Source organism: Triticum urartu, chromosome 4 (genome assembly GCF_003073215.2).
Source record: "Triticum urartu cultivar G1812 chromosome 4, Tu2.1, whole genome shotgun sequence".
Classification (NCBI taxonomy): domain Eukaryota; kingdom Viridiplantae; phylum Streptophyta; class Magnoliopsida; order Poales; family Poaceae; genus Triticum; species Triticum urartu.
The window spans coordinates 312773297-312784664 of NC_053025.1; the positions used below are offsets into that span (position 1 = coordinate 312773297).

The 11368-nt window shown below is 46.5% G+C and overlaps 1 non-coding gene across 1 annotated transcript; it reads right to left on the minus strand.

Annotated features, from left to right (window-relative positions):
* Positions 1–10002: 10002 nt before the first annotated feature.
* LOC125555163 lies at positions 10003–10103 on the minus strand. The gene has a single exon (XR_007304593.1). It is a non-coding gene; the product is annotated as a small nucleolar RNA snoR99 (small nucleolar RNA).
* Between the last annotated feature and the right edge of the window lie 1265 nt (positions 10104–11368).

Consider the following 11368-nt stretch of genomic DNA (forward strand, 5'->3'; position numbering starts at 1 on the left):
CTTGCTTGCAGAGCACCCCCATTAATTAATCTGGTTGTTTCATGTCTAAGCATATTTGCTTGCAGGATTTCTGCACTTATTTTTTTCCACATACGTACTAGTATATCTTGTTGTTCATAGATAGATTACTGTATGATTTGTATATATCACTGTCTGTAGGTGTCATAGAGAGATTAATTGTCTGAACTATTGTAGATGTCCTTATCACATTGCTTAGTGGCGCCACACGTGTCCAGGTCCTCGCTATCCTCGCCAATGTTTCGCATATGAAGGGATAATCCTGGTAATTTTTGGGTGTGGAAATGATCTTGCTTTGAACTATGACTTCTAGTCGTTGCATCTGTGTGTATTTGTATGTTGTAATTCGCTGAGCGAACTGTTGTGAGTAGAGAGTACTAGAACATAGGTTGGCCTATTTAGCTTTCTTGTACTAGTCATCTGTCTGACTTGTTGGCCTATTTAAAAAGCTCATCTCCTTTTGTTTTAGCAGGCTCTAGAGAAGCAAGCTGGACAAATTTTTGGCCATTCAAAAACTCGATGATCATGACATCGTAAGAGCAATTCATCTGTATGACAACATCATTCTCATCCTTGCTTAGTATGTAAAAATATAATTGATTGTGAGCGATTGCAAAAGTACCCTGTATAGCATTATGTTTGGCGTTGTGAAAGATCATGTTGCTATGAAGATATTATTGGTTTCAAGTCATGCTGCTATGAGAGATTATGTTCTTGATGTGAAGAACTGCTGTCACATTTTTATTAGGTGTCATTCACAATTTTATAGCAAGTTTGTCTAGCTATGATGCTATTTAACCTGTAAAGATTGGACTTTTAACTGTTTTACACCTTTTTAACTCAATAGGGCGATCTCTGCCTACCAAACAATTGCCCAATATTCTGGTTTAACATGGTATCAGACTAAGGTTTTTGTGTCTTCCGCTGCACCTCCTAGCGCCGCCGCCGCGATGGCCTCCTCCAAATGAGATAGCCGAATCCCCTGAAATCCCTGTTAGACTGTATATGTATACGTAGACTTGTTTATACGTAGACTTGTGTATACACCTTGTACTTGTACCCTTTGGTACTTATATATAATGAGATAGCCGCACCCCCCTAAGGGTGTCGAGCAGTTGCCCAATATTCTGGTTTAACATGGTATCAGACTAAGGTTTTTGTGTCTTCCGCTGCACCTCCTAGCGCCGCCGCCGCGATGGCCTCCTCCAACCCCGCCGCCCCGGCTGCCTCCACCGCCGGCGCGCCGATCGCCCCCTCATCACCCTTCCTTGCATCGCCCCCGCTCGCCACAACCTGGCGGCAGCCTCCGCTGCCCGGCGGACCCTCCGCGGGCCCTCTGGTCAAGCAGGGCGGGCAGGAGCAGGGCTGGCAGGGCAATCTGCAGTCGCCGATCGCCGCCAGCGGCGCTACTCCCTCGACCATCGCCTTGGCGCCGCCGCCGCTTCGTGGCCCTGCGCCGACTGCCTATGGGGTGGCTCCCCCTCAGCCCTACGGCGCCCCTCCGCCCTACGGCGCCCCTCAACCCTATGGCACGCCCCAGTCCTACGCCCCATGGTACGGCGCCCCTGCATCAACCTATGGCGCTGCGCCACCGCTGCCCCCTGCCTGGCCGGCATCACCCTACGGGTCGGCGCTTCCGTCGTCTCAGGTGGCTCCGTCGCATCTGCAGCCCTATGGGGCGGCTTACGGTGCTGCGCCCGTCGTGTCCTCGGGAATCCCGCACGATCCGGTCGATGCCCCAGCTGCTCCTGGCTATGAGGCGTCTTTGGCGCTTGCTCCTCATGTTGCTGATCCGATGATGGGCCTTCATGCGCCACCGACACATGCTCCTGCGGGTTATGCTCCGGCGCCATCGCCGTTTTACTTCTCGCATCTCCTTCCGGTGAAGCTTACGCCGGAAAACTACTTGTCGTGGCGAGCGCAGGTGCTACCCCTCCTCCGGAGTCGCTACTTGGAGGGCTATGTTGATGGCTCCATCCCGTGTTCGCCGCCGTATCATCCGGCTCATCATGTGTGGGTGGCTCAAGACCAGGCGATACTTTCTGCCATTCAGTCCTTGCTCACTCCGAGCGTATCGTCGCTTGTCATCTTCGCTGTGACATCTTGGGATGCTTGGTCTGCGCTTCACAACAGTTTTGCCTCTCAGTCTCAGGCGCGTGCTCACTCTATCCGCACTGAGTTGGGGGAGGCCAAGCTTGATGCCCTCACTATCACGGAGTACTTCAACAAGATGTCCGGTCTTGCAGATACGTTGGCCTCAATTGGCCAGCCCCTCAGAGATGAGGATTTCACCACCCATGTGCTCAATGGCCTCGATGATGACTATGATAATCTTATTGAGAACGTCCATGGTCGCGAGGCGCCTATCCCGCCACGGGAACTGTACGCGCGTCTTCTTGGTCGCGAACAGCGCATCAAAGCGCGTCGGACTGCTTCGAGTTTTGCCTCCGCTAACGCCGCGACCCGTGGCAAATCACAGAAGCCGTCGCTCCCTGCCAAGCCGGCGGCTCCATCTCAGCAGACTTCGCGGGGCACCGCGCCATCCATCATAGGCGGATCACGACCGGTGGCTTGCTGCCCCTGTTGCGGCGCTCAGCGGGCCTGCCAACTGTGTGGCATTGAGCGCCACATAGCTTCTCGCTGTCATCGCCGCTACAAGCAAGATTTCCTTGGCCTAGGCAACAATGGCAAGGGGAATGAAAAACAGGCGGCCGCTGCGGTCGTGAGTCATGAGCACGGACGTACTCCATCCTACTCGATTGATCCTACATGGTACATGGACACGGGAGCTACAAACCACCTCACCAACGACATGGGCAAGCTTTCCACTCAGGAGCCATATCGCGGCCATGATCAGGTGCACACCGCAAACGGAGCAGGTATGCGCATCTCCCATGTTGGTCAGGCATCCCTTCTTGCACACAATTCGCGAAAACTGCATCTTTCTAATATTCTTCGTATTCCCACTGCTACGCATAGTTTGTTGTCTGTTCCACAACTTACTCGTGACAATAATGTCCTTGCTGAATTTCACCCTTTTTGTTTCTTTATCAAGGATCGGGACACGAGGGCCGTTCTGCTTAGCGGTCGTCTTCGCCGTGGCTTGTATGCACTTGACGCGCCGACTGCACCTCCCATGCAGTTTTCTCCTCAGGCGTTCAGTGGTGTTCGTGTCTCACCCACACATTGGCATGCGCGACTTGGTCATCCTGCTGTTCCCATAGTCCGTCATGTGTTGCATCGTTATGAACTACCGGTTGTGCCAAATAAAACTGCTGAAACTATTTGTGATGCCTGTCAGCAGGGCAAGAGTCACCAACTCCCGTTTTCAGAGTCTAGTCGTGTTGTGAAACATCCTCTTGAACTTGTGTTTTCCGATGTATGGGGTCATGCCCAAACATCTGTCAGTGGCCACAATTATTATGTCAGTTTCATTGATGCTTATAGTCGGTTTACTTGGCTTTATCTTATTAAGAAAAAATCTGATATGTTTGATATGTTTCTACAGTTCCAAGCACATGTTGAGCGTCTCCTTAGCCAGAAAATTATTCATGTTCAAAGCGACTGGGGGTGAATATCACAACCTCAACTCGTTCTTTAACAAACTTGGGATTGCACATCGTGTGTCTTGTCCTCATACACATCAGCAGAATGGGACTGCTGAACGTAAGCATCGTCATCTTGTAGAAACTGGCATTACTTTATTAGCTCATGCCTCCGTACCTTTTAGGTTCTGGAGTGATGCTTTCTCCACTACCTGTTTTTTGATCAATAGGCTGCCCTCACGACTACTGAATATGAAAACTCCGCTTGAACTCTTGCTCAATGAAATCCCAGACTACACCTTTCTCAAAGTCTTCGGGTGTGCATGTTGGCCTCATTTGCGTCCATATAACAAACCTAAGCTAGAGTTTCGGTCGAAAAAGTGTGTTTTTCTTGGGTATAGTTCCCTTCACAAAGGGTACAAATGCCTACATGTTCCCACCAATCGCGTCTACATCTCTCGTGACGTTGTATTTGATGAGAATGTGTTTCCCTTTCATGCACTTCCGAACACCTCTATCACTCCTATGTCAGACGTTTCTTCTACCACACCTACGCCTGATCAATTTGTGGATGTTGCAAATGCTCCTGTGTTGCTTCCTAACCATGCTACAGGTGTTGGACGTGGTGCTCGTCTTGAGCTCCTTGAGGAACAGGCACCGACGCACGCTCCGAATCTGGAGGATGATCGCGTGCATGGGGCATGCATACCGGGCGGTACCCAGCAACCCGCGGGAACTGCACCGCAGCCGCCTCACGGGCATTGCCCTCGCCCACCTCGCGGGCATCGCCCTCACCCGCAGTCACCTCGCGGGCATCGCCCTCGCCCGCCTTGCGGGTGTCGCCCGAGGCTGCTTCGCGGGTGGCTTCTCCTGGGCCGGCCACTTCCTCTCCTGGCCCAGGGGCTGTCCCACGCGCGCCGGCTTCGGCTCCTGATGGGCCGGCCTCGCCGGGCCCAACACCGCCCGCCTCTCCAGCGCCAGATGGCTCTGGCGTGAGCCTGGGCGACTCAGCCTCGCCTCTGTCGTTGCCTGCATCAAGCCCGACGCTGCAACCACAGCCTGCTGCTCCTCGACCTCGCACACACAGCCAGACAGGTGTCTTTCAGCCTAATATCCGAACCGATGGGACTGTCGCGTGGCTCGCCACGTGCATGGCTCATGCTGCTGAGGATCCCAGTGCTGAGCCTCGCCATTTTCAGGCTGCACTAGGCATTCCTCACTGGCGTGCCGCGATGGAACAGAGTTTCAAGCGTTGCTGAAGAACGACACCTGGCAGCTTGTTCCCCCAGTATCTAGGGTCAATATCATTGATTCTAAGTGGGTGTTTAAAGTTAAGAGACATGCTGATGGCTCCATCGAGCATTACAAAGCAAGGCTAGTGGCTAAGGGCTTCAAACAGAGGTATGGTCTTGATTATGAAGACACGTTCAGTCCAGTTATCAAGCCCACTACCATTCGTTTGCTGCTGTCCCTTGCTGTTACTCGAGGATGGTTTCTCCGTCAACTTGATGTGCAGAACGCTTTCTTGCATGGAATCCTGGAGGAGGAGGTTTATATGTGTCAGCCGCCAGGGTTTGTGGATCCTGCACGTCCTCATCATCTCTGTCGTCTTTTTAAGGCGCTCTATGGGCTTAAGCAGGCTCCCCGTGCCTGGCACGCATGTCTTGGCTCTGTTTTGAGGGCGCTTGGGTTTATTTCCCTCCACTGCTGACACATCGTTGTTTCTTCTTCAGCGTCCTGAGGTTACGATGTACTTACTGGTCTATATTGATGATATCATCCTCATCAGTTCCTCAGATGTTGCGGCAGATCGTCTTGTGGCTGCGTTGAGTGGTGATTTTGCTGTCAAGGATCTAGGTGCTCTGCACTTCTTCCTTGGTCTGGAGGTTTCACGGTCTTCTGCTGGCGTAACTCTTACTCAGAAGAAGTATTCTCTGGATTTGTTGCGTCGTGCTGGTATGCTGAAGTGTAAACCTGCCAGTACTCCGATGTCTGTCACTGATCGGTTGTCTGCTTTTGATGGAGATCCTCTCCCACCTGATGATGCCACTGAGTACCGCAGTCTTGTTGGAGGCCTGCAGTATCTTACTATCACCAGACCAGATGTCTCTTATGCAGTCAATCGTGTCTGTCAGTTTCTCCATGCACCCAGGACATCTCGTTGGTCAGCTGTGAAGCGTATCCTGCGTTATATCTGTCTCACTGCATCTTATGGTTTGCTCCTCCAACCTGCGCCGTCTTATGAGATCTCAGCCTTTTCAGATGCAGACTGGGCTGGTAGTCCTGATGACCGGCGATCCACGGGGGAGTATGTAGTGTTTCTTGGCTCTAACTTGATCGCTTGGAATGCTCGCAAGCAGGCTACGGTGTCTCGCAGCAATATGGAAGCCGAGTACAAAGCAGTTGCTGATGCGACGGCTGAGATCATTTGGGTTCAGTCTTTTTTGAGAGAGTTGAGAGTCCCTTCGGCTCATTCTCCAGTGCTTTGGTGTGATAACATTGGTGCTACATACTTGTCATCTAATCCATTGTTTCATACTCGAACGAAACACATTGAGGTTGACTATCACTTCGTTCGAGAGCGTGTTGCACAGAAGCTACTTAGCATCAAGTTCATCTCATCAAAGGATCAACTTGCTGACATCTTCACGAAGCCTCTTCCACAACCACAGTTTGTAGACTGCAGGCACAATCTTAACCTAGTTTGTACTTCAGGCCACAGTTAAGATTGAGGGGTGGTGTTAGACTGTATATGTATACGTAGACTTGTTTATACGTAGACTTGTGTATACACCTTGTACTTGTACCCTTTGGTACTTATATATAATGACATAGCCGCACCCCCCTAAGGGTGTCGAGCAGTTGCCCAATATTCTGGTTTAACAATCCCCTCCTCCCCAAACTTCTCAAATCCACTCGTACCAAACGAAGCCTAAATGTGATCGAAAGCCTTTGCACTTGCATCACCCAAACGTACTACCTCCATGGCTTTCAAGTACAAGGTGGAGTGCCTACACGTGAATGACAGGTTAACTGGATTATCTCTCTAGTACGGGTAGTATGTCCACCGCTTCAATATATGCTTAGCAGGGATCTCCTCAACATGAAGTATTTCCATCACCTGCGAAAGTGCAAAAACATTCTAGTTTTCTTGCTCACGGATACATTTTCTTTTCGAACGAACGGAGTTGATAAGTCAATTTACCCTTAAAACATGGCAGCACAACATTCCAGTGTGCTCGAACTGTCTACATTCACTCATAAATTCTTCTTTGTCTTCACTTATGTTCACCTCGTACTCAACCCTGCTCCATTTCTCCCCTTTTGCTGCGTTGTTGTGCACTGTGACATACTTCCTCATCTTCTCTACTTCCGTGACATTGTACACCGTCGCTTCAATTCAGTTCAAGCTCAAGCCTTATTACACTCTTTGTTGGCTCCAAGCTCAGGCCTTATTACACTCTTTGCTAGCTCCTCCCTGTATTTGCGAATGGTCTTCTCCATAGCAATCATTCTGGAAGGGCATGGCGTCCGATCTGGTGGTGCACAACCCAGCCATAACCTGTAGTTCTCGACAACGCCATTAGCAGTCTTCAATCTGTTTGCGGTTTTCTCTGTTCTATATATAACCAAAGTCAGACACCAGGACAGCACAACTCAGAATTGAAATGATAGCCCAAGGCTCCAAACGATTCAGATGCACACGATCCATTTGTACTAACCCTACATTGACTGAAACCCAGACACTCTAATCTACCTCTGAACTTTTTATTTCAGCACCCAGTAATGTGTAGGCACCAGACATTAAAGTTTAAATCCTACAGCACTAGGTGTTTGCGCTGAATACTCGAAGGGCTCTTGGCCGATCTTTATTAGAAGGAAGTACAGTAATGGGCTGCACGGACCTCATACAGTAATGGTGTTTGCGCTGAATATATGCTCGACATACAGTAATGGGCTGGTACTAGAGATAAACGTTAAATTCATACAGCACCAATATCCTGCAGTCGTACCTTTTTGTCCACCCAGGGGCCTGTGGATTCACCCTGTCGGTGGACTGCACGGACCTCCTCGGTGAGTCCGGCCTTCGCCGGATCCCAGCCCTTGCTTTGTCACTGCCTTCGCCGGCGTTTTGCTGGCCACATCCGGAGCCAGCGTTTGAGTTCGCCGACACGGCTGCTCCCGAACCGATGCTTGCCAGCAGGACCAAGAGGCACAAGGCCACTGCAGAAATTATCTAGTTTCAGTCATTACTTCGTCAATTAGGCGTTGCTCAAGGACAGACACCCGTCTTCTATTGTGATAACCTGGGTGCTACGTACTTGTCAGTCAACCCGGTGTTCCACGTTCGAACAGAACACATGGAAGTCGATTTCCATTTTGTTTGAGAACCAGTGGCTCAGAAGGACTTTCAGATTCGGTTTGTCTCAACTCATGATCAGTTAGCTGATGGACTGACAAAACCGACAATGCACAACAACTCAGGCGACTCTGTAACGATCTCAATCTTGCAGGATGAGATCGAGGGGGAGTGTTAAGATTATCATGTTGTGCAGATTGTTAACATATCCCTTGTCGATCTGCTGTAGTTATTAGATGATATGTAGTATCAATCAGAGATCCTACGATCTGATTGTATCAATCAGAGATTGATCTGATTGGCTGTGTATGCTTGATGTACAAGTCTAACACCATATAAATTGAGTACATGCCGGTGGGTATTAACCACAATTTCCCCAATTCTAGATATTTTCACAACATCAACATGGATAGCTGATCCAGTCATCTGTTAGTCTGTTCGTCTTTCTTCCTTGCACTTTGTTTTTCGGTCATTTGTTGGGCATCCTTTCCCCATGCTTGTGACTCTATGATGTCTCTGGCCCATGCTTCTGACTCTCCAGACATATAACTTAGAAATCACATGGCAATTGCTTTCATGTGAATTTTGGTTAGTACTCCATATTTATGATACTGCTGGCCTCATTGCTCTCAATATACTACCACACTGTAGTATAAAATCAACAATGACTTTTCTTAATGCATGTAAATTATCGCTGCATGCATCGTCCAGATGCAGAGGCCGGGGGTATATCCTCCTTTTCAAAAAAATTTGTAGATTATCGCCTCTCTGTAATGTTTGATGTGAATTTACTCCATGACAATGGTGCAAACTAGGATCTGACCTGCCTTGATGGCCGCGCTGTCAGCCCCGTCCCTGCTTGTGTCAGCACGCCCATTGCAAGCCTACTGATGGTGCAATTGCTGGAGCGGAGAGGCGAAATCCTTGAGCCAGGCAACAAGATGGACGACCTGGATTGATGATTTTTTTTCATTAGCATTTATCACCTTAATGAGAGAACTTTTGAGAATTTTAATAACTTTTAAAGATGTTTATATTGGCGCAGTAGTTGTAACGAATATTATGTGCTTTGAGAATATGGTTTTCGGTGCTAACATTTGCAGGATTAGATCACCATTCGGACACGATTTGGGGATAATGCAAAGCGGCTTTCCAATAGGAACTACATTTAATCTTCTTTTACAACCTATCAGTACACAGGCCGAATGAAACATCAATTATCTTTATACAGCTATATTATCACAATGATGAGTGGCGTAGCTAGCTCGGTGAGTCGAGGTGGTCCAACAAAGAATTTTTTTTATGTAAATCTATGTATTTGCAAGAATTACTTTTTTTTCCTAGCCAATATATAGGCTATGAGGAAAATTTCCACCCCCTAGCTACGCCATTGACTCCCACTTTTAAGAACACACAACTTGAGTGACATCACAACACCGCTCATCCATTAAAATTATGTTACTCATATTGTTGGACATTTTCATGACTTTTTTTGCGTGACTTTTGGTTAATATTGACTAACTATTTCTTTTTATCAGACAATATTGACTAACTGTGCTGGACATTTTCTACCATTCATATTGTTTGGACTAACACTTACGTTTAATGAAACATTTTGTATTTCCTTCTACACCAAATATCTTGGATTTGGACAACTTTGCACGTTGCAAATTCATTGATAATTTCTGGCTTTCACCATATGTAAAATGGTACTACATACATTGCAGAGTGGCGGACAAAAATATGCTCGGTTTTATTGAGAAAATATGAGCATCTTTAGGACCAAATTTTAGCATTTTGAATCAAAAAAAGGATAGTGATGAACAAAAGCTATACAAATATAACTCAACAAAAATGTAGAAATTAAATACATGTATTGTGATTTGTGAAGGCGTGCGTTGCACGTGCACGCTAACTAGTCCTACCAAGTGAGACATTAGGAGTAGAGATATACACGTAGTATTCTTGATGGTGTTATTTCATGATCTCTATCTGTTTGTTAATATGTTCACATCAGTTAATGATCAGCTAGAAACTGTTCGTTTTAGCAAACAAAAAGTGAAGAAGATGCTTATATATAAATATTCCATCCATTAATGATCAACTAAAAATAGAAGGTTTTAGCAGAAAAAGTGAAGAAGAGATATCAGGTGCAAGGGACTGCTTACTCCCAGAGGCGGTTTCACTATTTTCAGATTAGATAAGCCAAGGATGTTTCTAGATCGTAGTAGGCGAAATACTATTGTGGATTTAGATACATTTTTTTTAGATGTGGATTGGAGGTTGGTGTGATACTCATGTCTTCTCTGTTTGGGATGCAAGTTCAAGTGAAGTCATGTTTTATATCTTCTTTATGTTCATTTCATATGCATGGTGAAGTCATTTTATTGAATTCCAGGACATACCTTTTTGTGGAATAAGACACTGTATGAAGCCAGAAGCGATACATACGAGTCATAATGCAGGTTTTGGGTTCCAGATTGCCACATGTTCTTTGAAATTCCGCTGTAAATTTGAAAATTATACTCTAAATTAAATCGGTTTAGAGATCTGACTGGTATGAAATGGTATGCAAAAAGTAGATTAGATGCCTTTTTTTTACATGCACTGCTGCTTATTCGGGCATGGGCACCTCAATAAGTACAGAAGATATCCTCCTCTCCTTTTGCTGCATCTACAATTGAAGTTTAGAAGATGTCCTCCTCCCCTTTTGATATGATCTTTTTTTGAGTTGTTTTTGCTACAGGATAGTGCCCTTTTTGTACAAAAACTGATGGTTGGTGCTTACTGATCCACAGTCTTATGATCTGTAATTTCTTCATGAAGCTCGAAGTTCCCATGTCTTCATTTTCAGCATGGATCAACGAGTACCACCCAGTAAAATTTCCTGTTCTCTTCATATTTCTTCTTTTTCCCTTTGCTACTTTTATGACTCCACATCTTATGATTGTTTTGTATTTTGTTTGTCTTATTGACAAGGAGTTTTCCTTGAAAAATTCCTTCTGTTTTGCAATGTGTTGTCAAGTTTTTATCTGAATATTTTGAATGAACACGCACTGGTGTAGCAGCCCACTTGGATGAGAATACGGAGAGGTATTATTATTAATGCTCATGCTTTAAAATATATGCAACTAGCAAAGTTTCTTATTTTCAGTGGCAAATTTTAGAAATTTGCAGATTTTCCTGACAATTTTTTTACCCATTTGAATTGTTTAGTCCAAGGAGCGTGGCACCGTGGTCAGGTGCAGCATTAGCAGGTACGATGCCATACATCCAACCAACCCCTTCTGAATCGTCCAAGACATAAACAAAGACACTACATCAACATAGAAATATATATAGATATAATAACATATATACTATCATCTATAAGCAGACACTACTACTACCATATAAGCAGACACTACTACCACGTGAGAAAAAAGAGATGTTTTTCAAGGATAAT